A 26,595-nucleotide genomic window follows, 5' to 3' on the forward strand; every position below is an offset into this window, starting at 1 on the left:
CCCGGGGCTGCCCCCGCCCACGCGCTCCCGTTGGGGGGCCGGGGGAGCGGCGCCGGCGGCCCGGCCGCATTGTGACGTAGCGGGGCCGCGGCAGCGCCTCCGCCGCCCGCCCCGCTCCCGCTCCCGCTGCGGCGGTTCCTGCTCCCGCCGCCGCCGCCGTCCACCGTGCGTCCGTCAGTCCGTCCGCGCTTCCGAGCCGCCGGCGCGCCGGGCGCCCCCCGGTGAGTCCAGGTCCCCGGCGGGCGCGGCGGGGAGGCGGCGGGCGGCGGCGGCGGGCGGCTGAGCCTCTCCAAGTTTGCACCGGGAGACCCCGGCGGGTGTCGCCCCTGCTCCCCGCAGCCCCCGGGCCCCCTTTGTGCCGCGAGTCCCGGCGGCCGGGGCAGCGGCGGCGCCTCTGCAGAAAGGGTTTTGGGGGTGGTGGTGGGGGGGGGAGGAGGTCTCTATAGTAACGGCTGCGGCTACCGAGCGGCAGCTTTACTCAGGGGAAGGGGGGTGGGCAGACAGCCCCCGCCTCGGTTTCCAAAGGATTGTTCTTTCCCTTTGCCCGTTTCGTGTGGTTATTATCCTGGCTGCCACCTCGGAGGCAGGGATGGGCAGTGCCCCAGCGCCTGAAAGCCGAGATAACGAGGGGCGAAGTAATAGTAACAGCGACAGGACCCAATCACGATAATAATAAACGCGAAAGGGGGGCGCCTGGGGTTGTGCCGCCCAGGGGAGCCCCGCGCGCATCCCCGGAGCTCCCTGGCTGCCCCGTCCAGCCGGGGCTGCGACCTGCCCCTCCGGCGCTGTCCTGCGTCCCGGGCTCGTCCGCGTCGATTTTAGCCGCGAATGTGCCTCTCTTGGCCTTCTCTCGTGGTGATGACTTTCATCTGCAGGTGGTAAGTGGGGTGAACTGGTATTTTGGCTATTGTCAAATGCCACGTTTTGTTTATTTCATTTTTACGAAAAGAAGAGAAGGGAAAATTATGAGCCGTTACTGGCAGCCATACAGTTTCCACAGGAAATACTAGCATTCTTTGAGGAACACGCTACTGCTTGCAGCAAAGAAAAGTCTTTAGGAAACAAAAAGGCAACGGCATTGTTGCTCATTTTCAATGGACCGCTAGGAAGGGGGGGGGGCGGCGGGGACGTGTTGTTTTTTCCTGTGGGAACGTTGTTTTCCTTGGGAAAGTTAATTAAGGAAGCATTCCGGTCGGTGTCAGTTTTTCACTGGTGGGTGGCTGTGCCACCTCGCTCCTGTTGACTGTTACTGACAAGTGCCCATCAGAGACCCCGGAGGCAAGGAAGAGCCCAGAGGAAGGGAGAGCCGGTGCAGGACAGGCCCGCCGCACACCACGTGCTGTGGAGCCCGGCCAGGGTGCAGTTTGCAAAATGAAATAAGGGCTGTCTGGGGAGGTTTATGAGGATTACATGTGTGCACAGTATGTCAGTTCTCCAAGGTGTCACTCTAAACACGTAATTTTCGAGCACCACTTTCCTTGCTGAATCTGCAGGAAGGCAAAAACCTATTTCTCTCATTATGGAGCAAGACATCCCAGCGGGGAATGGGTTGAAATCTGTATTTCATTTGTACAAATTGAAATTTTAAAAGGCAGAGAGAACAAGGTATAGGAAAGCGGTATGCTGATGTGTTCACCTCTGGGAGAGAATGTCTATTGGCCATTCCTGATGCATCTCAATGTTAATTTACACTCAGCCTGGTGAGAGTGAAAGGAGATCGCTTTAAGGGGTTCTCGAAACTGTTTGAAGAAGGTGTGACGTTTTCTATCCATCACAGAAGTCTCTCATGCGAAGGCAGTTTCAACTGAAGATTACCCATAATTGAATAGGAAGGAGTCCCTAGGTCTAGAATCAGAAAAAAAAAAAAAAAAAAAAAAAAAAAGATGGTGCTTCTCTTAAGGATCTGTGGACATCTCAGTTAGAAAAAAAAAAATTATTAAAAACTAAGGGATATAACTTTGAATATAGATTTAATTTTCATGAGGATAAGTTACAAGATAGTAGATTGGAAGTAACACTGCCTGTGCTGATTTGACATTTACTGTGTATTGATGTCCAAAAGCAAGTGACCAGGGCAAATGAAGCTCTCCATATACTATGTCACAGCCTTGCTAATTCCAGGCAGTTGTCCTGGTGCAGGTGTCTGTGGAAATGCAGAACAGAGGCCAAGAAACTTTGTGTGCGCCGTTGTTTTGGAAGGAAGTGGAGTAGTACTTTACTGCTCTTAGGAGGGAAACCCACACAAACATCTTATACAAACAAATGATCTTTGATATTATCACAGGAAGCCTGGAGCTGTTTCTCTTGCCAGATTTAAGGCATTACTTGTCAAAAGAGGAAATCTCCCAAGGAGCAGGTGCATCATTATAAGAAACACAAGGGAGATTCTCTTTTAAATGCAAAATCTAATTGAAAGGCAACAAGAGAATCAGTGACACTCTTCGAATAGAAACCTTGTTTTTGGCAGTCTGTCAGGTTACCGTTGCAAACCACATAGGAGAAATATGTGTCTTGGGAGAACAATAACATCCTGGTGAAAATCAAACAGTTGCTTCTGTGAAACTTTTACCCTTCTATACTTGGTTCCTTGTGCACCTTTAAAAAAATATGTTTGTTTATTTATTTGGAGGAAGAGAGAGTGTGAGCAGGGGAGAGGGCGCAGAGAGGGAGAGAATCCCCAGCAGGCTCCATGCTCAGCGCAGAGCCCAGTGCGGGGCTTGATCCCATGACCGTGAGATCATGACCTCTGCAGAAATCCAAAGTCGGACTCTTAACCGACTGAGCCACCCGGGTGCCTCATTCTTGTGTACCTTTGATTGATGTGCGGGTTTAGTTACAAGAAATAATTTACTGAAAATGGATCAGTAATGAATCGGTTACTACTATGATATATACTTTACATGATTTTGCACTTTATGTGGATAACTAGATTTCATAATTGGCTGTTTCCATCTTAGCTCTCTTTTAAGCTTTAAAAGTTAGTGACCAGGGCGGGGCGCCTGGGTGGCTCAGTCAGTTAAGCATCCAACTTCAGCTCAGGTCATGATCTCATGGTGCTTGAGTTCAAGCCCAGCGTCGGGCTCTGTGCTGTCAGCTCAAAGCCTGGAGCCTGCTTCAGATTCTCTGTCTCTCTGTCTCTCTGTCTGCCCCTCCCCTGATTGTGCTCTCTCTCAAAAATAAACATTAAAAAAAAAAAAAGTTAGTGACCAAAATATTTGTCCAAATGATGACTATGAATTGATAAGGCTGATGGCTGGGCCCCGAAATGCACTAGTTGATTCCTCTTTATTGTGTATTCACTTTGTGCATTTGTGGCATATAAAAGTATAAAACACAGGAACTCTTCTCAAGGAATTTAGAAGGGAGGAAATAGGACACATGAAAAATGAATCATACAAAAGATGAAGGAAGATACTGTATGATTGAGCAACCAAGATGCTAAATAGTAAATGAAAAGGGATTCTAAGGAGAAAATGACCAATCAGCTCAGATGTTTTTATCACTTGTCCATTGCTGAATAACCAGTCACCCCAAAAAGCATTTGCTTAAAGCAAATATTAAAGCTCATGGTTGTGTGGTCCATGGTTTGGACTGAGTTCAGCTGGATGGTTCTTCTGCTGATCTTGGTGGGGTTCCTTCAGGCATCGTCAGTCACCTGGTGGGCGAGCTGGTGGCAGGGTGATCTAGGAGGGCTTCAGTTACATCTGGCGGTTATCAGACTGTTAGCCAGGTTAACAGGTACCCAGGACATCCCATGGACCAATTCGATTCAAATCACAAGGTCACCTTGGATTCAAGCAGTATAGAAAGATTCCACTTCTTTTTTTAAATTTTTTTTTAATGTTTATTTTTGAGAGAGACAGAGACAGAGCGTGAACAGGGGAGGTGCAGAGAGAGGGAGACACAGAATCTGAAACAGGCTCCAGGCTCTGAGCTGTCAGCACAGAGCCCGATGCGGGGCCCAAACCCACAAACTGTGAGATCATGACCTGAGCCAAAGTTGGACACTTAACTGACTGAACCACCCAGGCGCCCCAAGAAAGACTCCACTTCTAATGAGAGGTAGCTGCAAGAAATTGTAGCCTCCTTTTTTTTTCTTTCTTTCTTTTTTTTTTTTTTTTTTTTTGCAATTTACATGTTTGAGGACACTCATTCTCGCAAATGTTTTCTGCTAAGGAGGAATGTACTGCAAGACCGGAGAGCTGAGTGAAGCCTGCTCGTAGGCACCCCAGAATTTAGGTCAGAGAATGTCCTGGACCTCATTGTCCTGTAGTCTTCATTCTGTAAACCTTGGGAAGATGATGAATAACACAGTGACGGTAAAATGTTAGTCACAGCCTTCTGCCAGTGGCATCAGGATGGTTTAGAGATGGTAGGCTGGTGGCAAAGTCAGCAGACCGTTGGTGGGCAGTGAGGAAGGCTCTGGCAAAGGCAGAAGCAAAGAAAACGGAAAGGAAGGGATCATTCTGGGAGATTCCGTATTTTGGGATGGGGTGACTGATGACACAGCATTACTGAAAGCCTCTAGTCAAAATCATTCTGAGGTTACAAAAAAAAAAAAAAAAAAGCTTAAGTGGCTGAAAGAATGTGCCATTGTGAGAAATAGATCAATAAGTTATTTATTTGGGGGGGAGGAGAAAAATTCAGTTTCAGAAAGGTGGATTAAAAGAGATAAATTGGATGTGAAAGTACTTTATCAGCTGCAGAGTATGCTCTGAATGGTAGCTATTGCTTCGTGCTTAAAGTGCAGCAACTTACATATGCTGGAGTTTCTCCCAAGTAAAGCAACGGAAAACAAAAGGGAACACGGAGGCTATCCCAAGGGTCAAAGGGAAGTCAGAAGAACCACTTTCAGGGTGGAAACAGAACTCCTCAAGGGGGCTGGGGAGTGGGGACTGATGTTCTTTCTCTGCAAGGCACAGCTGGAGGTCTGCCCTTGGACTTGGCATACCCACACAGAGAAAACCTTTGGTCTAGTTTGAATGGCATGCACACTGCTTCGCTCGGCGCGTTGATTGACAGGCCCACTAAGACAGCACACGATGGGGAGTAGGTAGGCGCTTCCTCGGAGGAGAAGGCAGACCTGCCTTCAGAAGCGGGAATGGATCCACCCGGGGTGGCCAAACCAGCCAATGCCCACCAGGAATGAACACCCGCCAGACTTATTTGGACCTGGCCCCTGGGGAGCGGACAGGGCAGGAGGTGATGGTACAGGCATACTTACACAGAGACGAGGGTGCATCGGTAACAGTTAAACCCTTGCCAGTGTGGGGGTCTTTTCATGGAAGGAGAGTAAAGAAAGAAGGTCCGGGGGTTGTTTTATTGGAGGGGACAGGAATTCACAACACATTCCACTCTTGTACCTAAGGGCTCTGTTGAGGTGCTGTGCAACCCGCCGTGTTTTATTGATGGCCAGTCTGAAATTCAGGTGGTGCCCTCACCATCAAGTGCAGCTGTGGGCCAGACAGGAACACCTGGCCTCTCTAACGTCACACAATTAGTCTGAACAGCACGCACAGCTGCTCGTTATGGAAGGGCTTGGATGGACCAGCTCAAATCCAAGCGTACGCTTTTATAGTTTCTTTTGTGCACGTCTAAGAACCCTGAAGATATTCAATAAATGTTAACTTAATGAGTGAATGTGCCATTATCTGGTGCAGTAACATTTTCAAAAGCAGTCTGGTTTGGCTTTTCATTAGTCACAGTAGAATTTGCTATGAAGTCCCTAAGTGTCTTTTTTAGATTCAAATGTTTTAAGGTACTATTGTCTCAGAAATGTAGGTTTTTTGTTTTTTTTTTTTTATAATCCACCACTCACAAAAGTAGACTTTTCTTTTTTGAAACACAATTTTCTTTACTTATCTTTGTCACGGCTCTTGGCTGCAAGTCACAGAAACCCAGCTTGTACTTACTCAACTAGGCAGGGGCATATATTGTCTCCCTTATGGGAAAAGTTCAGGAAGGCTCCGATTCTGATTTCCTCTCTTCTTCCTGGTGGTACAATGGTCCAAAGCAGCTTCAAGTTTAACCCCTGCAGGGGAAGAGAATAATTTGGGATTAACTCTTAATTAATGGGCACATGCCCATGCCTGAACCAGCTCCTGTGGCCAGGGATCTGGAACATGGAATTCGACTTGACTTGGCCTTGATCATGTGCCCAGGCCTGGAGCCTTCGTGAATGGAAGGAACAGTCTGTGGGCAGAGGTGAGACATGGGGAGGATGTGGGAACTTCATGAGGGGGTGGTGGGTAAAACCCTCCCAAAGTAAATAGCCTGAGAGCAAGCAGAGGGTGGTTCTTTAAAAAGAAACTATCGAGAAGAGAGCGAGGATCCTGTGCAAGCAAAAAGAACAGGTATATAAGGTATATCTACTCTTCCATCCATTTTCCCTGGAGGATGCATCGTCTCTCTGCCCCCAAGCCATGAACCTGGGAATGACCCTGATTTGACCTCTCATTGGGTCACTCACCAGGACCCCTGTCTCTGTCTCACTCTTTCCCCCGTTAGTTTAGAGCCCCCCCCCCTCGTTTCACCCTGCACAAGTACCCTCTGAGAATGCCACGTCCAGTCTCTCTGCTTCAACTCCATCCTCCTCACCATGGCCAGGGTGATCTTTCAAAGAACAAATAGATAAAATCGAATCGGGTAGCTGCCTGAGAGCCATTCAGAACTTCACAGCCCTGGAGGAAAAGAGCAACCTCCTGATCTTGAATTCCACAGTTCCTGGGTCCCCCGTAACGTGGGCCCTGCCTCCTGTGGACACAGGAGGTTGGATGGGAGGGAGGTGTGTGCCGTGTGGCTTCTGCCCCCTGCCCACGTGACCCCCATGCTGTGCTGACCTCTGCCACTTGAAGGCCCCCAAAGGCTTCATTTTCTCTCATCTTCATGGGGTTTTTTCTGGCTGTGCTTTTGTCCCAGTGGAATGTTGTTTCTCCTTTCTTGACCTGACTTGACCTTGAACATTCACTCCTCCTTCCACATGCACCCCAAGTGTTGTTTCTCGGAGAAGCCTTTGCTTGAACACCGGGTCCTGCCCAGCCCCGCCCGGCCCCACATTCTACTTTACCCTGTGGTGCCATATGTGTGACGTCCTGTCCCGTTGTGCTGTGACAGCTCCGAGGGGCTTTCTCATCTCTGTATCCCTGTGTCTAGTGCAGGGGTCCTCACAGCAAACATGAAGAAGCTTTAGGGGAAGGAATGAAAAGGGTGTGCTGAGTCATTAACCTCGGTGATTTTCAAGATTTGTCCTGTTTCCTTTAACGTGATTCCTAAATTTGCATCTCTGAATGTTGGCCAGGAAAGCAGGGTGTCTTTGAAATCACTGTTCAGACACCTTTCTGCTGTTTTCCTGGCTCTGTGTAACGCTCGATGCCTACTTGGTCACTAACAGCTACCTCAAGAAAGACGCTGAAAAATACCAGTGGCCCAAAGTCCGTCTCGAAGCTAAAATGCATGGCCCAGAGATCAGATGAGGAATACTTTTTTTTTCCCCCTCTTCCATAAGAGAGGTTATTTAATAGTTAATATTTATGAGGCACTTACTCTGCGTTGGTTGCTTAACAGATGACTTACAATTATTTTCTTATTAATTCTCACAGCAGCCCTAGGAAGGAGCTATTACCATTATCTATCCTTTTCCTGCCTGTGAGGAAGCTTATGATTTACAGAGTTAAGGTCCTTCTTCCTGGAGATGGCCAAGCTGTCAGACCCTCATCTGGGTTGGTGAGGAGTAAAATCAAGCTTTGATTGGGCTCTTGCAATTCACCCAGTTACAATTTCGGTTCTCGTGGTTCTAAAACCGGGTGACCGCCTTCGAGGTATAAAACATGCCACCTGCCTCCCTTCGCCTTCAATTATGTCAAAAAGACCGCGGAGAAAGATGTATTTCGAGTGGTAAGGGCTCTGGGACTACAGATGGAATTAAGATGGATGTCTGCCTTAGAAATTCCAGCCATATTCCTGTACTTCAGATAATAAAGGGCCCATCTGCAGATTGTACTGCTGTGTATAAAACTCACGCCTCTTGAACAGCCAGAGTGAAGTCTTTGTCCTGAGGGTCATTCAGAAAGTCCATAGATACGGAAAATATGCTAAACACTTTGGAAGTCACAGAAGCTCAGTGGGTTTTCACCGGTTTCCAGTCTGAGAGCCTTCTGGGGATCTGATGAAAGCTGAGGATACTTTCCTTAGAAAAAAAGTTTGGGGGCACTTGGGTAGCTTGGTCGGTTAAGCATCTGACTTCAGCTCAGGTCATGATCTCGTGGTTCGTGAGTTAAGGCCTCCGCATCGGGCTCTGTGCTGACAGCTCGGAGCCTGGAGCCTGCTTCGGATTCTGTGTCTCCCTGTCTCTCTCTGCCCCTCCCTCACTTGTGCTCTGTCTCTCTCTCAAAAATAAACATTAAAAAAAAGAAAAAAGAAAAAAAGATGTTCATACACACCACTGAGTCCAGGGGCTTCCAGAATATGTGGCAGCCCATTTGTGGATTTCCTGGGGCCCCACAGACTCCAGGTTAAAAACCTTGTTTAAGAGCTATAATCCAGGGGTTAAACATCCAACTTTAGCTCAATGTGTGTTTTCGAGCCCCACATTGGGGTCTACAGTGACAGCACAGAGACCACTTCAGATCCTCTGTTTCCCTCTCTCTCTGCCTCTCCCCCGCTTCCATGCTCTCTCTCTTTCTGTCTCTCAAAAATAAATTAAAAACATCAAAAAAACAAATTAAAAAAAGCTGTTGGGGCGCCTGGGTGGCTCAGTCAGTTAAGAGTCCTACTTCGGCTCAGGTCATGATCTCGCAGTCAGTGAGTTCGAGCCCTGCGTCAGGCTCTGTGCTGACACAGCTCAGAGCCTGGAGCCTGCTTCTGATTCTGTGTCTCCTCTCTCTCTCTGCTCCTCCCCCGCCCATGCTCTGTCTTTCTCTGTTTCTCAAAGACGAATAAATGTTAAAAAAATAAATTAAAAAAAAAAAAAGCTGTAATCCAGAAGAAAAATAATGGCCATTGTTGAATATATACCACTTATTGACCATTTATTGAGTGTTTACTGTGTGCCAGTCCTTTTTGAAAAGTACATTGTAGCTAACCAGCCCCCTAAGACCTGTGTTCCCAGCCCTGTTGTAAGCTGCAGAGAATGAGGGTCAGAGAAGGAGCTCAGTCTCCCAGCCACCAAGTGCTGAGAGTGGAGTCAAACCCCGGCGGGCATCACTGTTATTTCATGCGGCGTCCGTGCTCGTTCCTCTCACCACGCTGGGCGTGAGACCTGTGCCCGTGACCTTCCGAGCCTTTGTTCCCCCTTGACTTCCCTCACCCTGCAGCTTCCCTGGTGGCAGTGGGTCAGGCAGCCGCTTCTGCTGCAGCAACCTCTGGGGTTGTCTCCCGTGCAGGAGCCAACAAGGGCTGGGAAGGTCTCGGCTCCTCTCCACCTTCGCCTGGGTTGACAGCTCGCACGCAGACCCCAGCATCCGAGAGACAGATCGCTGCTGCTTGACCCTGCCTCAGTGAGCCCCTCGCTCTTCCCTGAGTGCAGCTTGCACCCTCAGAGTCATTAACCACACAGCAGCAACACTCAGCAGCAAAACTGGCTGCAGGTTCTCCATTGGCACCCCTCACAGACCGTTAACGGTGAGGTGCTGCTCTATGCAAGGCTCCTCTCGGAGCTGTGGTCACCACAGTGAGCTCACAGGTGTGGTTCCTGAGCTCGTGGCATTTCCATCTCTTCTAGATCTACCCGGGAAGGGGGCTAGCAAAGAAAGAAAAGGCGATGTTTTCGGAAAGAGAAAGTACAAAGGATTGATTCTACTCCCTTCTCCGTTCTTTGCAGCTTTACATCTCTAGTCACAAGCGTGTCTGCTTCTCTAGCACTTTCATCCCTCCCCTGGGTTGTTGAGAGTGCTTTAGATTTCCAGAGACTTAGTAGGCAGAGTAAGGGGGACACAGGCGCATCAGTGCATCTCAGCCACCCCTTTTCAGATGAGGGGGCAGAGTGACCAAATGACTGGCCGGATGGGGTTGAAGGCAGGGCTAGCTAGCCGGTCTGGTGCCTGGCGGAGCACAGCCTAGTGTAAGCCACAGGCTGCTTCTAAGTTATTTGTGATGTGATTATTGTCATTTTGGCTTTGATGTTGTGGTCTCTCTGCTGCAAATGAATCTGGCAGGCATGTACTACTCAGGAAGCAAACGCACTGCCAGCCTCTGCCCATCTTTGCAGCCCCTGAGAGGCGCCCCTGTGTGCTCTTTTCTACACATTTCCTTCTCCCTGCCCCCCAGCTGCCCCCGAGACAGCCTCCCAGGTTCTCTAAGTGTTGTGTTGTGACTTCTTACACCACAACGGGTGGGTAGAGGGGTGCCTGGATGGCTTTGGCAGTCTGGGACCCGTGTCGGGCTCTGTGCTGAGGGCGTGGAGCCTGCTTCAAGTTCTCTGTTTCCTTCCCTCTCTGACCCTCCACCACTCACACACATTCCCTCCCTCTCTCTCTCTTTCTCCAAAATAAATAAATAAATAAATAAACGTTAAAAAAAAACAACAAAACTGGTGGACAGAAATAATAAGTCTGTGAATGTGAGCCACTTAATTAATTTCTCATTTTCTAGCAAGCACGTTAGGAAAAATAAGAGGAAACAGGTGGAATTAATTTCAGTCCTCTATTTTACTTAATGCAGTATATCCTGGATATTAGCATTTCCTCATGTAATATAAAAAAAATTATTAACTACCTCCCTTTCGTTCTTGTTTTTCATACTTTTTGAAAGTTGGTGTGTGTTTTGTTTTTAACTCAGACTCGAGCCACACTTGTGATGGTTAGTAGCCACATGTGGCTTATGGCTCCCATAGTGGACTCCAGGCTTGGGCTCCGAGGAGGCAGTGGGAGTCCCAAGGGCAGACTCAGTGACGACTCCCTCTGTCGTCCCTCCACAGTGAGCCTGCGCCTCTGCTCTTGGGCCTGTTGGATGGGGCTGGCTGCTCGCTACAACCTGGGCTCTTGAGGGTAGGGTTGCACCTGTCAACTTCCTGTCCCCAATGTGGAATGCGGCATTTAGTAGGCCCGCAGCTGGCATTCAGTGCATTGGGAATTCATTAATGAACGAGGAAAGATTATGTGTAACACCAGGAGCTGCCGGGATTGGTTTGTGGGGCCTTGTCTCCCAGCGCTCACTTTGCCTGTCAGCTCCCGGCTCTGGCCAGTGCCACAGAACTGCATTTGAGTCCCGCTGCATGGCCAGGAAGCCTCGACACTGGATAGAGGTGTTCCTAGCCTCAAACTGTTCTGAGGTTCCCCATGTCGTGTTCAGCTTTAGGCTTTGCCTCTTCCAATATTGATGATTGGAGGAATTTAGGCACAGTCCAGTATATTAAAACTTCATGGTCTTATTTAACAGGATAAAAAAAAAAAAAATCCCAAACAAGCAGGATAGACCAAACACACAAAAAGGCCCATCTGCCCTCCAGAACATGAAATAAGCAGGGGAGGAATAGCTGTGTCAGGGAGCTGTCTCTGTTGCCAGTGGTTTTAGAGACCTCACCACTCCCTGGAGAAAATGGGAGATTGATATCCTGAGTAAATTAGCATTTGCACATACAGCATTTAAATTTTGCAAGTGCTTCTAACCCACTAATGGGCACGTTTGTCCCCTTTACCCCTAATGGTGAATGTCACTTAAAAGAACTCATACAACCAAGTTTCAAAGATTGGCACTCCCATAAAGCCATACCAACCACATACTCAAATAAATGCACAGTTTGCAAATGGAAGAAACTATCACTGTACGATCTGTTAGGTCCTATAAACATTGTAAGGGATCCTTGTCTCAGAGAAGACTCTGGGCGTCTCAGGCCCACTTAAAGAGTGCTTTGAAATAGTAAATGGAATCAGGCCTAACCTCTGTTTTACCATTGATGACCAGTGTCAGCCTGGAAAGCTCATTGACCCGCTTGGGGTTTTTGTTTCTCGGAACGCACATGGGGAAAAGTGAATCCTGCTGTCACACGCTATGAGGGGGTAGGGAATGAATGAAGCCTAGAAAATGTTTGAACAATTCTTCGGGAAAGCTATTTGGAACAGTTTGAAGACAAGGTAGCTTGCCAGTATTTTTGCAAAGTAAATTCTAAAAAGATAAAAAAAAAAAAAAAAAAACCAGCCAAAAAACCCACATAGCCTGCATCCTGTAGTAGATAACTAAGCACTAGCCATGTTTAAGTCATTTGAAGATCCCTTCTTTAATAAGTCAAGGATGGTTCGAGACAGACAAAGCTTTACATCCATTGGCTCCAGTTGTGAGAATGCTGCTTTCATACGAGTCTCTTACAAAGGTTCTCGTGCCTCTCTGTGACCGTAATAGACTTTGTCCAACATGATGGCTCTGGTGTGCTGTGTTGGTGTAATTGAAAACCTATAAAAGGGCTGAGAGCTACTTTTGAATTGGCTCAGTGCACTTGGACTGGATCTGTCAAAGTGGTGAAAGGTTTAAAGGAATTTTCATAAATGAGGTCTCCAAGCTGTGTTTTAACCATCGAATTCCAATGAACTCCAAAGCCTGGGAACTCGGAGCATAGCGCCTCAGAGAAGAGCAGTCATATCAAGATGGAAATAAATGATTCATTTTCATTCCCCGAGTTCTGCAGACATAAGCACACTTAACTGCTGATCATCATAATTTAGCAGTACTGTTGTGCACTAAAAATACAATTTAAAAGTCTAATCTTTAATTAAATTGAGTACTCACAGATTAACATGGTTACAAATCTTGGGAGCTGGATATAGTACAATGTTTACTCATGTTGCTAGGAAATAGCAGGGCTCTTTTTAAGTTACAGATTGATTTGGTAAGTAGAGGGATACCGGCTCCTCCCAGCAAGGGCTTGATGGCTTCTCCTCAGTTTCTGTTTCATAATGTATGTAAATGACTGTCACGGAGCAGAAATCCTGCACACTCAGAGCTTTGGTTGGCGACAGAAAGCACAGGTGTGTGCACCTGAGTAAACATTTGGACGATGACTGAAAGGGCGATTTTTACCTTGAGCCCCTTGCATGAAATAAACATCATCAAGTGTTCAGGTTTTTAACAAAGTGAATTTTTCCATTTGGTAGAATTATCTATCAGGAAAATAGATTGTTCTTCAAAATATAATCACCACGAGGCTAATTGATGGTTTTGCATTCTTGCCATTTGTGGGAAACTGTGAAATTAGTATAGAAATTTGATACGGGTTGATGGTTTTCCAGAATCATTAAAACTTCCATGTAGGAAATCAACTCTGCTATTCTTTTTTCCCCCCTTTCCCTCCCTTTGGCAAACCTCGCCACATGACACATTGTACAATAGTTTTTAAAAATGCAAAGCTAATGCTTGCACAGCATGAAAGGGAGCTGCCGTGCCAGCGCACTCGCCTTGTCCCTGAAAAAGACGAAAGATTTCTATGTGCTATTTCAGTTAGGATCAGGCGGCAAAGAGTGGCCTCCTCAAGCTCCAAAGTAGAACTGAGAAAAAACCCACAGGGGCAAATTACTATTTGATCTCTTTGAGGCAGGCCCCTATATGTGGAGCTGGCGTTTCCAAGCGGAGGCTCTTAGGAAGAGATGGAAACATATTAGAATACTGGATTGTCTCCAGGAACAACGTCAGGGTTAGGATGCTTATTACAGGGTTTTTATCCTGTATCCAAGCTCTGAACAATGTGGGGAGAAGTAAAGGAGGGTGCCACTGAGGGGCAGGATCACGACTGCACTCCCAGATGTGTGCCCGTGACCTCTCTTGGTAATTAACACACTTTTAACTTCCCTCTGGGTAATAATTGACTCCTTAGTGCAGAAAGCAGTTGTTAATTTTGGGTAAGAATTGTTTTCTGGGGCACTTGGGTGGCTTAGCCAGTTCAAGTCTGACTCTTGATTTCGGCTCAGGTCATGATCTCACTGTTTGTGGGTTGAAACCCCACATCAGGCTCTGTGCTGACAGTGTGGAGCCCACTCTGAATTCTCTCTCTCTCTCTCTCTCTCTCTCTCTCTCTCTCTCCCCCCCCTCCCCTACTTTCTCTGTCTCTCTTTCTCACTCTCTCTCTCTCTTTCTCTCTCTCTCTCTCAGAAATAAAATAAATAAACTTAAAAAACATTTTATAAAAAAAAATTTTCTCAGTCTGTGCGTGTACCTTGCATAGTCCCAAGTATATACTATATGATCAATATATTGTAACTGAATAAATGAATCCTTCAACATGTCTTGAAAGTCACTGTGCTAACATAAGACCTAAGGCTTAGTCCATTGCAGTAAATAGAGTTGAAGGCCTTGTCTTCTCAAAAGATATCACCATGCTCCCTGTGTCATATGTGCTCAGAACATCCTTCCAAGGCAGGATACTATCAAGTGGGCAAAATTCGATGTGATGGAAAGTTTCACTGCCGAGCCTCTAGTTGGAATAGGTTATGGAATTGTAAGGGGTGAGAGACCTACTATTACAGAAGTTTTTTTGCAAGAGAGGAATTTGAGGATTTGGAGATGGAAAGGTGAGATAAAACTAGAACACAGATTACAAGTTTCTTGGGGGTGGTAATTACCTCCATCATACTCACCGTCTCCTCCACACGCCCCACAGCATGCTTATTAAATGGTGTGGCGTAAAGATGGTGGATAGGAGGGGTGTCTGGGTGGCTCAGTTGGTTAAGCACAGACTTCAGCTCAGGTCATGATCTCACAGTTTGTGGTTTCGAGCCCCACGTCGGGCTCTGTGCTGACAGCTCAGAGCCTGGAGCCTGCTTCTGATTCTGTGTCTCCCTCGCTCTCTGCCCCTCCCTCGCTCACTGTCTCAAAAATAAATAAACATTAAAAAAAATAGATAGTGAATGGGAGGCAGAATACCATACTGGTTATGAGCTTGAGCTTGAACCTCAGAGCAAGGCTTGCCTCAGTCTCTTACTGTGTGTGTTTTCACATACATACTGAACCTCTTGATACTTTGATCTCATTTCTTCTTTTACTAACAGATATTTATTGATAACCTCATTTATTCAAGGTAATTTTTGGATGCTTGGGATGACTGGGAATAGTAGATACCAGGTTCACTCTCTTCCTTTATCTACCTGCTTTGTGCGCTGAGATGTTTGGACTGAATCAGGAGGCTCCTTTGTTCTCTGACTTCTGATTGGATTTGGCCGGTGGGAGGCATCATCAGGACAGGAGCAGGCCGGTGGGAAGAGAGTGCGAGGTGTCTACTTCCTGGGTTCCCTCCTTTACCAGGTTACTGCCTGCTGCTGTAGGCTCCTACCAGGAGCCATCTCCACAAGGATGCTTTCTGAAGTCTGATGACTGCCCTCCTACAGACACTTCATGCTGATACCACCGTCCTTTGGACTTACTAGCTCATTGTACTGTCTCTTGTAGTTACTACAAAGCCTGCCCACATGCTTGCACATGGTCTCTTTATTAAACTCCTCCAAGTGACTCCCTGTCTCAGAGGTCATTGTGAGGATGACACGATTTAGGTAGAATGTAAAACAACGATGGGCTTCTAGTAGGTATTCAACAGGTTAAGTGTGAGCATCGTCATTAGCTTTTTTTAATACAGCGTATTGGTTGGTCATAATAATTATTATGTTGTTGTTTTAAAATCTTGAAACGACGAGAAGACAGCTATCATCTTCCAAAGGTTAAGAACAGGATGAGTGAAACAGGGAGAGGTTAAGGGCTAAGGTCAGCAAGTGCTACAGTGGCAGAACTAAAAAGCGAATTAAAGAGTTTTGACTGTCTCTTTGGACAGGGTTCTCCCTCACAACACATCTGGAAAAGGAAGTTAAAACTTCAAAGTGTTTAGTAAATTAAAACATAACCTACTTGGGATAATTGGGTCCATTTAGTGCAGGTGAGCCCCATTTGTGACCACTGAGTCATAATTGGGTTGAATCATGCATGTGTCAGCGTCTTTAATTACTATAAGGGCTGGGGCTAAGATTTTCACATTTATGCCCCCCTGATACACTCAAGACAGATGATCCTTAGCCCTGTATTTCTTCTCCACCCTCGGGTGTAGATGTGCTCATTTATAATCAAAGCTGAATAGGAGACCAGCATTATGGTGCTTGCGGAGTAGATTTTGTGCACATACACATTCTTTTGACTTCTAAGAGTTCTCTTTCTTGAATCACACAAAATAGTTCGCTGTGATATTTAGAGTCTCTTGTCTCTAACTTAACAGCATGCTGATGAAACTGTTGGTCAAGAACAAAAACTAACACATCCCCTGAAGAGGTAGGGGCCCCTTTGAAAACCAAACATGCTAGGACTTGTTTCCATTTGATAATGAATTGGTCACAACTCTTGAAATTGCAGACTGTATGGATGCATCTTTCGAGGTTGTGGGAAAATTGTGTGAGGGTTCGTTCTCAAACTAGAAAGATAGTGAATGTCTGCGGTGTTTTCGTTTTTACAATTAAGTAGAGTCAGGGGAGGAATAGAAGTTTGAAAGACCTTTTGATGTCAGTCCAAATAAGAGTTTATATATTGTCCCTTTTGTTCAAGTTGCTGAGCGGGGGTGGGGGGGGGAGAAAAGAAAAGAAAAGAAAAACCACATATCTTGTTGCCAGAAGAACCGATGCTTCTGGAAGGAATGATTGTGACTAGAACCTTTGAATCCCCTTTTATCCTTTCACATTTGCCTTAAAGTCAATCCCTGCCTTCCTGCCTTCCTTGTTTGTGAAGAAGATGCTTTTCAGATATTGTGCACTTAGCAAATGCAAAGTTTCATAACTCTTTTATTCATCTATCATTTGCCTGTTTATTGTCTTTGAATTGTCCTTTTTGGATGAGGTAATTCCACACAGTGCCATCAGGATCTCCCAGTTGATCCTAATGAAGCCTCCTCTTGCTTCATTTCAGTCCTCTATTTCTGCTTAGTTTTCATCTCTTGCCATTTTTTTTTTTTTTTTTTGCTTCGAGTAAAATCCAGTGGCATTTTCAGTGAGAGGAACTACTGTATTCATAGTAATCATTATTTTAAATGATTACACTGTTGTCACCACAGCAGTTGTGTTGACGTGAGTACTAGTAACATGGGAATAAAATTAAATTCTTAGTAGATCATACCAAAAGTATCATATTACTATACCTAAGAACCTTCTGTGGCTGCTTGCCAAACAGAAGGAGTCCTGAGTCCTTTAAAACAGAGTGACTGATGGATGGTGTTTGCAGATTGAAGACTGATTACTTGAAGCAGTCGTTCTGTAAACATGAGTTGATACCTTTCCTTGTGTAGATGCAGTCTTTTTCTTCTATGAACTTTCTATCTAGTAGAGGAGAGAAACTTGGGTATTGATAGTCGAGGTGTGGGCAAGTGCTACAGTCAGAAGGAGGAGGGAGCCGTGAACTCCACCTGGGATGGGGGAGGAAGGTGGTCAGATTATCAAGGGCTTCTCAGGAAAAGTGCCATTTGATTTAGAGCTCAAGGCCAAATGGGTGTTCACCAGGCAGAAAATTTAGGAGAGGGCAATGGCGTCTGATACACTTGGGAAAATATAAGTATTTTGATGTGACTTCACAATAAGATATATGGTGTGTAGTGGCAGGAGATAATGTCAAAAGGATGACCAGGGCCAAACCTTGATCTGTTTCCCACTGCGGACAAAGGGGGCTTATGTTTCTTTTTCAGTGGGTGATGCTAATAAATAATCCTACCTAGATTCTTGTGTCATCCATTCTCAAGGCTTATGCCGTCACCTGTGTTGATGACTTCCAAATTTTTATCGCTAGCCTTGGGCTAGAGATCCTCTTTGTCTCTTGGTCATGTACATTGGGCTGTTTCATCAGCTCTCAAAGTTTACACCTCCAAAGTAAATTCATCATGTTTTCCTCAAAATCTTGGCTGTCTTCCAATTTCTTAATTGAGTGAATGGACCCAGCTTTCAAGGAAATTATCTGTAGTACTTTGTTCTCTTGAACCTCCCCATGCCCAGTATCTCCCAACAATCCCAGTCCTCAACAGATCTTACCTTGTTTGTTCAGTTACTCTCAACATCATTGAACGTTTTCCATCCACATTTGTCGTATCTTTATTCATGATGTCATCATTTTTCCTTTTGATCAGCCCAGCAACCTCTTAACCCAGCCCTACTCCTTTCTGATCAGTTGCTGCACTGTTACCATGTTGATCTTTCTAAAATTGATTGCGTCTGTGGTCATGCCAGTAAATTTGTAGTAGGTTTTCGTTGCCTCTTTATAGAATAAAAAATCCTTAGCATGACCTACAAGCCCTTATGATTGGCCCCGCATACCTGTCCATCCTCATGGGTCCGGTGGCTGATCCCCACGCCTCTCCAGACTTATTCAGTAACTTGAAGCTGCCTGCAATTTCCAGTCTATTAGTCTCCTAGGAATTTTCCTATTCCTGTTCCCAGACTTCTTACTCTGTGAACTCGCTCCCCCTGACCTCTGCCTCCACCCAGGTTGGAGTGAGGTGTTTCCACAACTGTGTGGTGATAGATGGTTTACTTTTCTTTGTCTCCACTAGACTCACAGGTCCTCACTGCCAGGCTCCATGTCTCATTCATGTCTGCCATATTCCCAGCGCTTATCTTCATGTCTGGCACATAGTTGTAGCAAAAATAATAGTGTTTACGAAGGGCTTGTTATAGCTCAGGCAAACTGTTCATTTATTTACATACATTGTCTCCTTTAAAAGGCAACAACAACATCGAGCCATGTTTTGGAAAAGGAATGTGGCAGAAAAGTGAAGACTGGGTAAGACATTTGTTATAGGGAGTCAACTTAGGGCATTGTTTTAGCAACTGAGAATTTCAAAGAGATCTGTATTAGTGGTAGAAGCAATAGAAATTTAGTGGAGAGACTTTGTTATAGTGATTCTTAGAGATATTGGATGGATGGATGGATGGATGGATGGATGGATAGGTGGATGGATGGATGAATGGATGGTGAGTCCAGCACATGGTCCTTAGAACTTACTGCAGAAATGACTTTTTTTAACTTCTAAGTCTTACTAACTCTAGTGCGACAAGCTTATTTGGTGGGACTAGAGCCCCAGCTCTCTGATGCAACTGCAGAAGCAGCCTGTATGGCAACACCCTGAGAGGAAACCAAGTCAAAAGCAGACCCATCATAAGAGAGTAATATGGGATGGCTTTTAAAAATAGATGTTTAAAACTTTATGTATAAAATTATTAAATTAGGTTCAAAATTGTTGAGGTAGTTATGGGAGTATGCTGTATATTTAGAATTCTCTCACTCAAAAATGAAGCTTTGAGCAAAGTCATCTGAAGCATAGGGCTTCTCGGCAGAGGGTAATGCTGAAAAGCATGGACCTTGGAGTCAGACCTCCTGGTTTGAATTCTTGCTCAGACATTTACTAGCTGTTGTCACCCACATCAAGGTCCTGGGTCCAGTTCTTAACCTCTCAAGTGGCAGTGCCGTCTTTGTTGGGGTGATGTAACAATGAAACGACAATAGAAAAGCATGTGCCGTTGTAGCGTGGTGGGATATGGCAAGCACTCGCTCAGGTTGGGATTTACCTCCTTTCATAAACTCATTCCTTAGCAACAGTGAGAAAGGGAGAAGTTACTGCATTTGTGCCTCACCATATGTTTTCAACCAGCTTTGCTGATGTTTTGAAGATGTGTTATCATAGGAGAAATTTTGCTATTTTGCTATTGTTTCTTATTAAAAATGACAATCTTGTAAACTAAACTCCCCTGAAAGAGACTTTGGTAGTGCACAACCTAAGTGCATTTGGTTTTTCCCCACAATTCCTGAAAGAAAAGTTATGAGATGAACAAATGTTAGTGGTGAACAATCATTTAATGCACACAACGTATTAAATATGATCCCTCGTCGACCTAGTTGTTTCCTATTTGGTGGGAATTCTCAAGTTTATTGGTTTTAAATGTTCATTGAGCAGTACTTTTTACGATTTGTTACTTTAGCTCTTTAGCCAAACATCTTGATAGGAAGAACCCTTAAAATACGCTGTTTTCCAAATGTTCTGAAGATTTAATTAGCCTGTATGTATTTCAAGGTAAAAGTAGTATGTCCTTAAGGAGCTTTGGCTGGGAAATTAAAAAAAAATATTTGATTTAAATAATGACCGCCTAACTGGTGATGAACAACGAATGAATGATAAACACCTGTAGTGTGAACCTAGCGACATCCTTCTGTCTGCTTTTTTGCTTTCGTTGGTTTCCTTGATTGGTAGAGTCCAAACATTTGGTTTCTTCTCTCAATTTGCTGACATTCTCTGTACCTTTACCTTGTTATTTTTTTCTCTTTTACCACCCCATCTTAACATATCCTATGTTTATTTGATTTGTATTGTCTGTCACCCCCACCTGAATGTAAGCCGAGCTGTGTAAGACTTCCCTTTGTTTACAGCTATACTCCCCAAAGTGAGCAGAGTGCCTGGCCCATCACAGAAATTCAGTAAATATTTGTTGAATGAGTAAGTGTGCATATGGCAGCCTGTGCTTAGTGGAGAGTCTTAAAAAGGTTGTGCAGCCACATAAATGTGTTTTCGTAAATATTGTTTGCTGAATATGTTGGGTTGCTTGTTCATGGACACGCAAAACTCAACTTGGGAAATGTGAAGAAGAATCAATGGAAAAATGTTAAATCAGTCTCCCAACTCTGAGGCAACGATTTCAGATTCTGGCGTGTTCTTCCTTTCATGCATTCGATAGCATAGTTAGGTGTCGTCTCAGATTATATTATTTTGTATCCTGCATTTTTTTTTTTTTTGCTTAGTATTGTATCACCAGTACCTTTTTATGTTTTCACGAAAGTTTTTACAAAGACTTTTCTATTTAAAAATGATGGAGTAAAAGTACATTTCTTGCCACCTTCCACATGACAGCAGGAGTAGTGAAAAACAGAGAAGAAAATGCATCTGTAATGAAACAAGTCATTTGCAACAAGCCCAGAGCACAGTCCTGGAAGTACACCTGCCAGGTGTGTAATGTGGGGATCCAGGTGAAGGAAGACATAAGAACCTGTGCTTTTCTCATCATCGTAGACCTTGAGCAAGACCCAGATTTCCCTCAGATTAAGTACACTGCCGTAAAAGACTCCTCCAGCGTCCCTGAGGTATGTGACCAGACCTGGAGCTGTACATAGACTGTGGGAGAAGTTGAGGGCAACTCTGTCAACACCTGAGTGTCACCACTGAACGGCAGAAAGATGGAACTGGAGGAGAAGCCATCTTTTTTTTTCTAAGTTTATGTATTTATTTTGAGAGAGAGAGACAGGCAGAGAAGCCCAAGGAGGCTTTGCACCATCAGCGTGAAGCCCAATGTGGGGCTCGAGCTCATGGAACCATGAGATCATGATCTGAGCCAAAACCAGGAGTTGGATGCTTAACCAACTAAGCCACCCACGCACCCCCAGAGAAACCATTCTGATGTGCCAAGTAAGCTAGCTTCCTGGCTGAGGGAACCTGGTCAAAATGAAGTGTAGAAAGGAGAGAGAGTGGGCTGCCATTTCCCAAAAGGGCTTTGCTGCAAGGCATGTTGGAGCAAGCACTAGAAGGCTCTGGGACAGAAGAGAAAAACCTTTCGGGAAGAGCCAGCCAAGGCTTTTAGGGAAATGCATTACTCACTTCAGACTCTGAGAACATACTAAGACACTAAATAGCATTTGGTAAACTAAGAGTGAATACTTTTCCCCTGACCTGTTGGGTAGAGAGACATCGCCACTGTAGGGAGAAAATAACCCATTAAGATTAGAAGTAAGAATGAAATAGCTGAGCTTGTACAAACTCTGTGTAGTTTACAGAAAGAGGTTAGCGCAAAGATAGGAGCCATAAATCAAAGATTAAGCAACATGGCACAAAAGGGCATGTGTTTCTGTAATTGTAAAATGAGCTTTTCAGCAGAAGGTGAAGCTGAGCTTTTCAAATTTCTGGAATGTCACTGTTTATTTATGAGCCAAGATAAAACTCATTTTTAGATAAATGACTAAATTGAAATACTATAATGCATACCATTCAAGCGCTGTTATGGTTTAAAAATGTGACTATAAAAATGTCACATTATCATGGAACCTATTTGTTGGTTAGGTATTTGTCGAGTCCTATCTGCTCTGTTTATTAACTCCCACTAGGTTTCACTACCGCCTGCCTCGTAAAGCCAAAACACAGTAGCTATTGTAAAAGCAAGATAGAGTCCTTTGCACCACACACAGTCCTGAAGATCTCAGGACCTCTTCAAGCCAGAGCTGAAATCGTTGACCATGACATTAGGTGAAGTAGAAATAAAGGCTCTTTGTTGACAGAGACCATTTACCATAAAGCCATGGGCTCTTCAGAATTCAAGTCCATGTTTTTTATTTGAAACTTGACATCTTACATTCTAGTTTTTCTACCACGCACTCAAGCTATTATGGTACCTCCCTACCAAATTTAACAGAGGCATCTTACCGCCTAACTTACTATATAACTCATTTTAAAAAACCAGCTCCAGTCCTGCATATTCTATACCTTGCAGGTTCTGAATTGAGATCTACCATCCATGTTAGTAAATTACATTTTACATGTTATCTTTGGCCGCGAATAAAATGTTTTGAGACGGAGGACAGTTAGGAAGTCAGAAGCCGTGAGGGGTGGGATATATACTATGGTGGACACAGAGGCGATGGCAGCCCCACAAAAGAGCAGATTAGTGTGGAAGACTTGAGCTTTGTGAAGAGGAGAGAAGTGAATCAAGAGAATGAGCCAGGTAGTGCCAGGAGAGGATGCCATAGAAGGCGCACATTATCCGAAGAAGTTACAAGAAGAGGAACTCCAGAAAAATGACAATAGAATGGCAAACTAATAATTGCAATAAATAAATGCAAACATGTACATACTGTGTGCAGGCGCTGTCCCAGGTGCTTGACACAGGTTAGCAAATTGAATCTTCACAATAACCCAGTGAGGTAGGAATGATTAACATCTCCGTTATATAGATTTTAAAAGATAGCATAGAAAATTAAAGTAACTTGCTCAAGTCACACAGCTAACAAGAGGCCCAGCTGGAATTTGAGCCTGTGCACCTTAGATCCGAGTCCGTGCTCTTGATCACTGCACTCTGTTGTCCCTTTCAGACATGGGTGACAAATTCAGATGATTTATAAGAGTTTCACTATTTGTTGTATGAATGAGTTGGCAGACAGGTCTTTGCTCAAGGCCAGCGTCTGAGTAATTCATACTCAGGAAAGGTCCAGCGGGGAGGTGATGAGTTAAAGAGGACACACGAGTTCATGTCAGTGGGATCAGCTGTAGTAAACTTGAGGGAGGGAAAACATAGGGTGGATTAGAGAAGATTTTTTTTTAATAGCAAAGCCTTATCTGGAAAATGTGGATTCATATTAGAAAAAAATTTTCTTGTCAAAGTTCTCTTTTGTAATTGAAAAATATCTTATTGGGGCACCTGGGTGGCTTATTCGGTTAAGCATCTGAGTCTTGATTTTGGCTCAAGTCATGATCTTGTGGTTCATGAGATTGAGCCCTGCTTCGGGCTCTGCATTAACAGCATGGAACCTGCTTGGGATTCTTTCTCTCCCCCCTTCCCGGCTTGCATACTTTCTCTCTCTTTCAAAATAAATAAACTTTAAGAAAAAGAGAAATATCTTATTAAAAAATGTGCTAGTGTGTACCTTTGCAGTGGTCCTAGATTAACTAGCATATGGAATATTTCCTTGTCACCACCGTTCAAATGTGTAAAGCGCTGATGTGGGATAAGTGTCCAGTAATTGGTGGATTATTCCTTCAAATTAGTCCCCTTGGGCAAAAGGGATATTGACCCTATAGGTGTGGGTTTAGTTCCTTCAGTTTTCAAGAACTGTTATTAAATTGCCAGCGATATTATTCAATCAGGGTAGGTTTGGCCAGAAGGTACTTCAAAATGCATTTGACAAAGCACTTTCACTATTAACAACTAACACAGTTGAAAGGGTGAGAGGAACACTTCAAGGCAACTCAAATACCTATTTTCAAGACTGTTTCCTATTTCCTTGTTTTTTTTTTTACAAGCAAGATACTGTTTAATTTTATTTCAGATAAAAACAAAACCTAATGTTCTAACATTCATCGTTAATGGAATATGTTTGGGGGGGGTGTGGGTGGGGGAAACAGCTCTCTAGAGAAGTTTGAGTTGCCAAGGACCTAAAAGATAGGTTTCATCACATGCCATATCTAAGGTTTTGTCTTTACGATGTCTCAATAACTGTTCAGTTCTATTAACTGTTTAATTTTGTGAATAAGCAAAACTGATCATTTGGCTTTCTTTCTCTTATCTTTCTCAACCCAAAGTACCCATTTGTGGCTGTAGAGATAGCAGACACACGACCTGTTTGGACAAATAAAAGATGTTTCAGTTATGATGGCATAGGAAGCCTGATCTCAGAAACTTTTAAAGCACACTTTTGGATTCTGTGTCTGCCTCTCTCTTCCCCTCCTCTTCTCTCTCTCTCTCTCTCTCTCTCTCTCTCTCTCTCTCTCATTAAAATAATTGAAAAAAAAGGGAATGTGTGTCTGGGTGGCTCAGTTGGTTGAGCACCCAACTTCAGCTCAGGTCATGATCTCAAGAGTTCGTGGGTTCAAGCCCCACGTTGGGCTCTGTGGTGACAGCTCAGAGCGCAGAGCCTGCTTCAGATTCTGTGTCTCCCTTTCTCTTTCCTTTCCCTACTCATGCTCTTCTGTCTGTCTCTCTGTCTCAAAAATAGACGTTAAAAAAGTTAAAGATACAGAAATAAAGCACACTGAGTTTTGGCACGTGGTTTCTCTGGACTAGCCTGTTGCACTTCAGATCCCCTGGAAACTGAGTCTGTGCAGGCAGTTTATTGGAGAGTTCTTTTGAGATCAACCCCGGTGGAAAGAAGGGAAGGAAGCAGAAGTGGGCAGAAATAGCTGTGCCCTGATGCAGTCTCACCAAAGGCCTCATCCAGCCGGTGGAGAGCTCTGAAGCCAGGAGGGCCTCTCAGCAGTGTTAGAGAGTTGGGACAAGGAGGCCTGGCCTCTGTAACTCCGTGCCACCCAGTTATTGGATGCAGGCTGTGCCTAGAAGGTGGCTCCCGCCAGCCAGGGGGCAGTTCCAAGAGAAAGGTGACAGCTGAGCGCTGCCAGCAGCTGAGGAAGGAAATCATCCAGTCTTGCAAGGGGAGCAAGGGGAACACACTCGTGCCATCTACTACTAAACTGTTACTGTTATTACTAAACAATTACTAAATGCTAAAATATTTTGAAGTTTTAGGAACACACTGGAAATAATAAAAAGAGTAATATCTACAATTTCTTCTTGACATTTCCATTATATCTTGTGTGACCACGTTTTCATTTTACAGGGAAAGCTAAGAGTAATTCTTGTTATTCGAATAAGTCTTTTTTTTTTTTTGCAAAGAAAAGGGGAAGAGGCCCTATCTTTAATTACATATGGGTGACCAAGAGAATATGTATGTGTGTGTGTGTGTGTGTGTGTGCGCGCGCGCGCGCATGTGTGTGCGCGAGAGAACATGTGTAATATAGACGCAGCCACTTTGAGTTATGTGCTGTATCGGGAACTTAACGTATTTAATCTGTGTAACTCTCCTGGAAGGAAGGGAATGTAGTCCGGATTCTACTGCTATGTAAACAGACTCACAGAGGTCAGGTGACTGCTCCAAGATCATACAGCTAATTAGTGGTGTAGTCATGACTCTAAATCAAATCTGCCCAAATCAAAGCCCTTTTCTTGGTCCTGTGCTCCGTGGTTAGTTCTAATCTTTGAACCTTAGCCAAAGATTTTCTGCTTCACCAGACAACTTTCTACCTTCGTTTTAATGAGGTTTCCTTATCTAGAGTTTTGTTCTCCCTCACCGCAGAAATTTGATATTTAAACTGAGTGTTTATCGCCTTCGACCCTTGCCACAACTTCTGCAGATAAAAAGCAAGTGTGTTTATCCCCACCTATCAAACTTTAGAGCTGATGGCAGTGGCCCAGCATCCTGTGAAAAGGGTCACTTCTAGGCTTCTGCCTTGTCCTTCTGCCCCACTTAGTAGATGAGATAGCAGGTAAAGGAAATTTCTGATGCTAAAATGGAGGAGTCAGAGGGGAAGCTGGGTGTACTGATTCTAGAGCCCATACTTGATTTCCCCTTCAGTGGAATTAACATGGGGGGAAAAAAAACTGTGTGTGTGTGTGTGTGTGTGTGTGTGTGTGTGTGTGTGCGGTAAGTACAGAAACAAACCAACCTTTAAATGACTCTACATTATAATCATTTTATTGATGATGAAATTTTGGAACTGGTAGAAATAAATCATTAGAGTTGCCACTAGGAAAAATGGAAGCATATAGACCTGAAGTATGTGACTGTGGGAATGAATTTAAACCTCATTTAAATTAGAATAACTTCCTGTGGGTTTCTCCTTGGGTTAGAATGCCTGAACTGTATTCTCTCACAGTGCTTTACGTATTCTGCTAGGATATGGTTGACTGCTCCCCATAGTTGAATCAGGTTACAAATGATGCAACACCAGCATTGCCCTGTGACAATCGGCTTCCTTCAGTTTGTTTCACAGCACAATTAAAGCCGCCAAGGTTCTCTTGTTCGTTTGCTTAGTTTAATAGGGCACTGCTTGTGTCAGACGGTCCAAGAGGACTTTAA

At 44.6% G+C, this 26,595-nt stretch overlaps 1 protein-coding gene across 5 annotated transcripts in view; it reads left to right on the forward strand.

The window, feature by feature from the left end:
- The window catches only part of SNCAIP (synuclein alpha interacting protein), a 157,342-nt gene that overhangs the window by 677 nt on the left and 130,070 nt on the right, over positions 1 to 26,595 (forward strand). For 3 of the 5 annotated variants that reach the window (XM_049649069.1, XM_049649073.1, XM_049649072.1), the window contains exon 1: positions 7 to 221. The exons of the other annotated variants lie outside the window; for them this stretch is intronic. The gene's annotated coding sequence lies outside the window, so the exon portion shown is untranslated. Of the gene's footprint in view, positions 1 to 6; positions 222 to 26,595 lie in introns of those variants that run through there. 5 annotated transcript variants of the gene reach the window in all.

Source organism: Panthera uncia, assembly GCF_023721935.1.
Source record: "Panthera uncia isolate 11264 chromosome A1 unlocalized genomic scaffold, Puncia_PCG_1.0 HiC_scaffold_17, whole genome shotgun sequence".
NCBI lineage: Eukaryota > Metazoa > Chordata > Mammalia > Carnivora > Felidae > Panthera > Panthera uncia.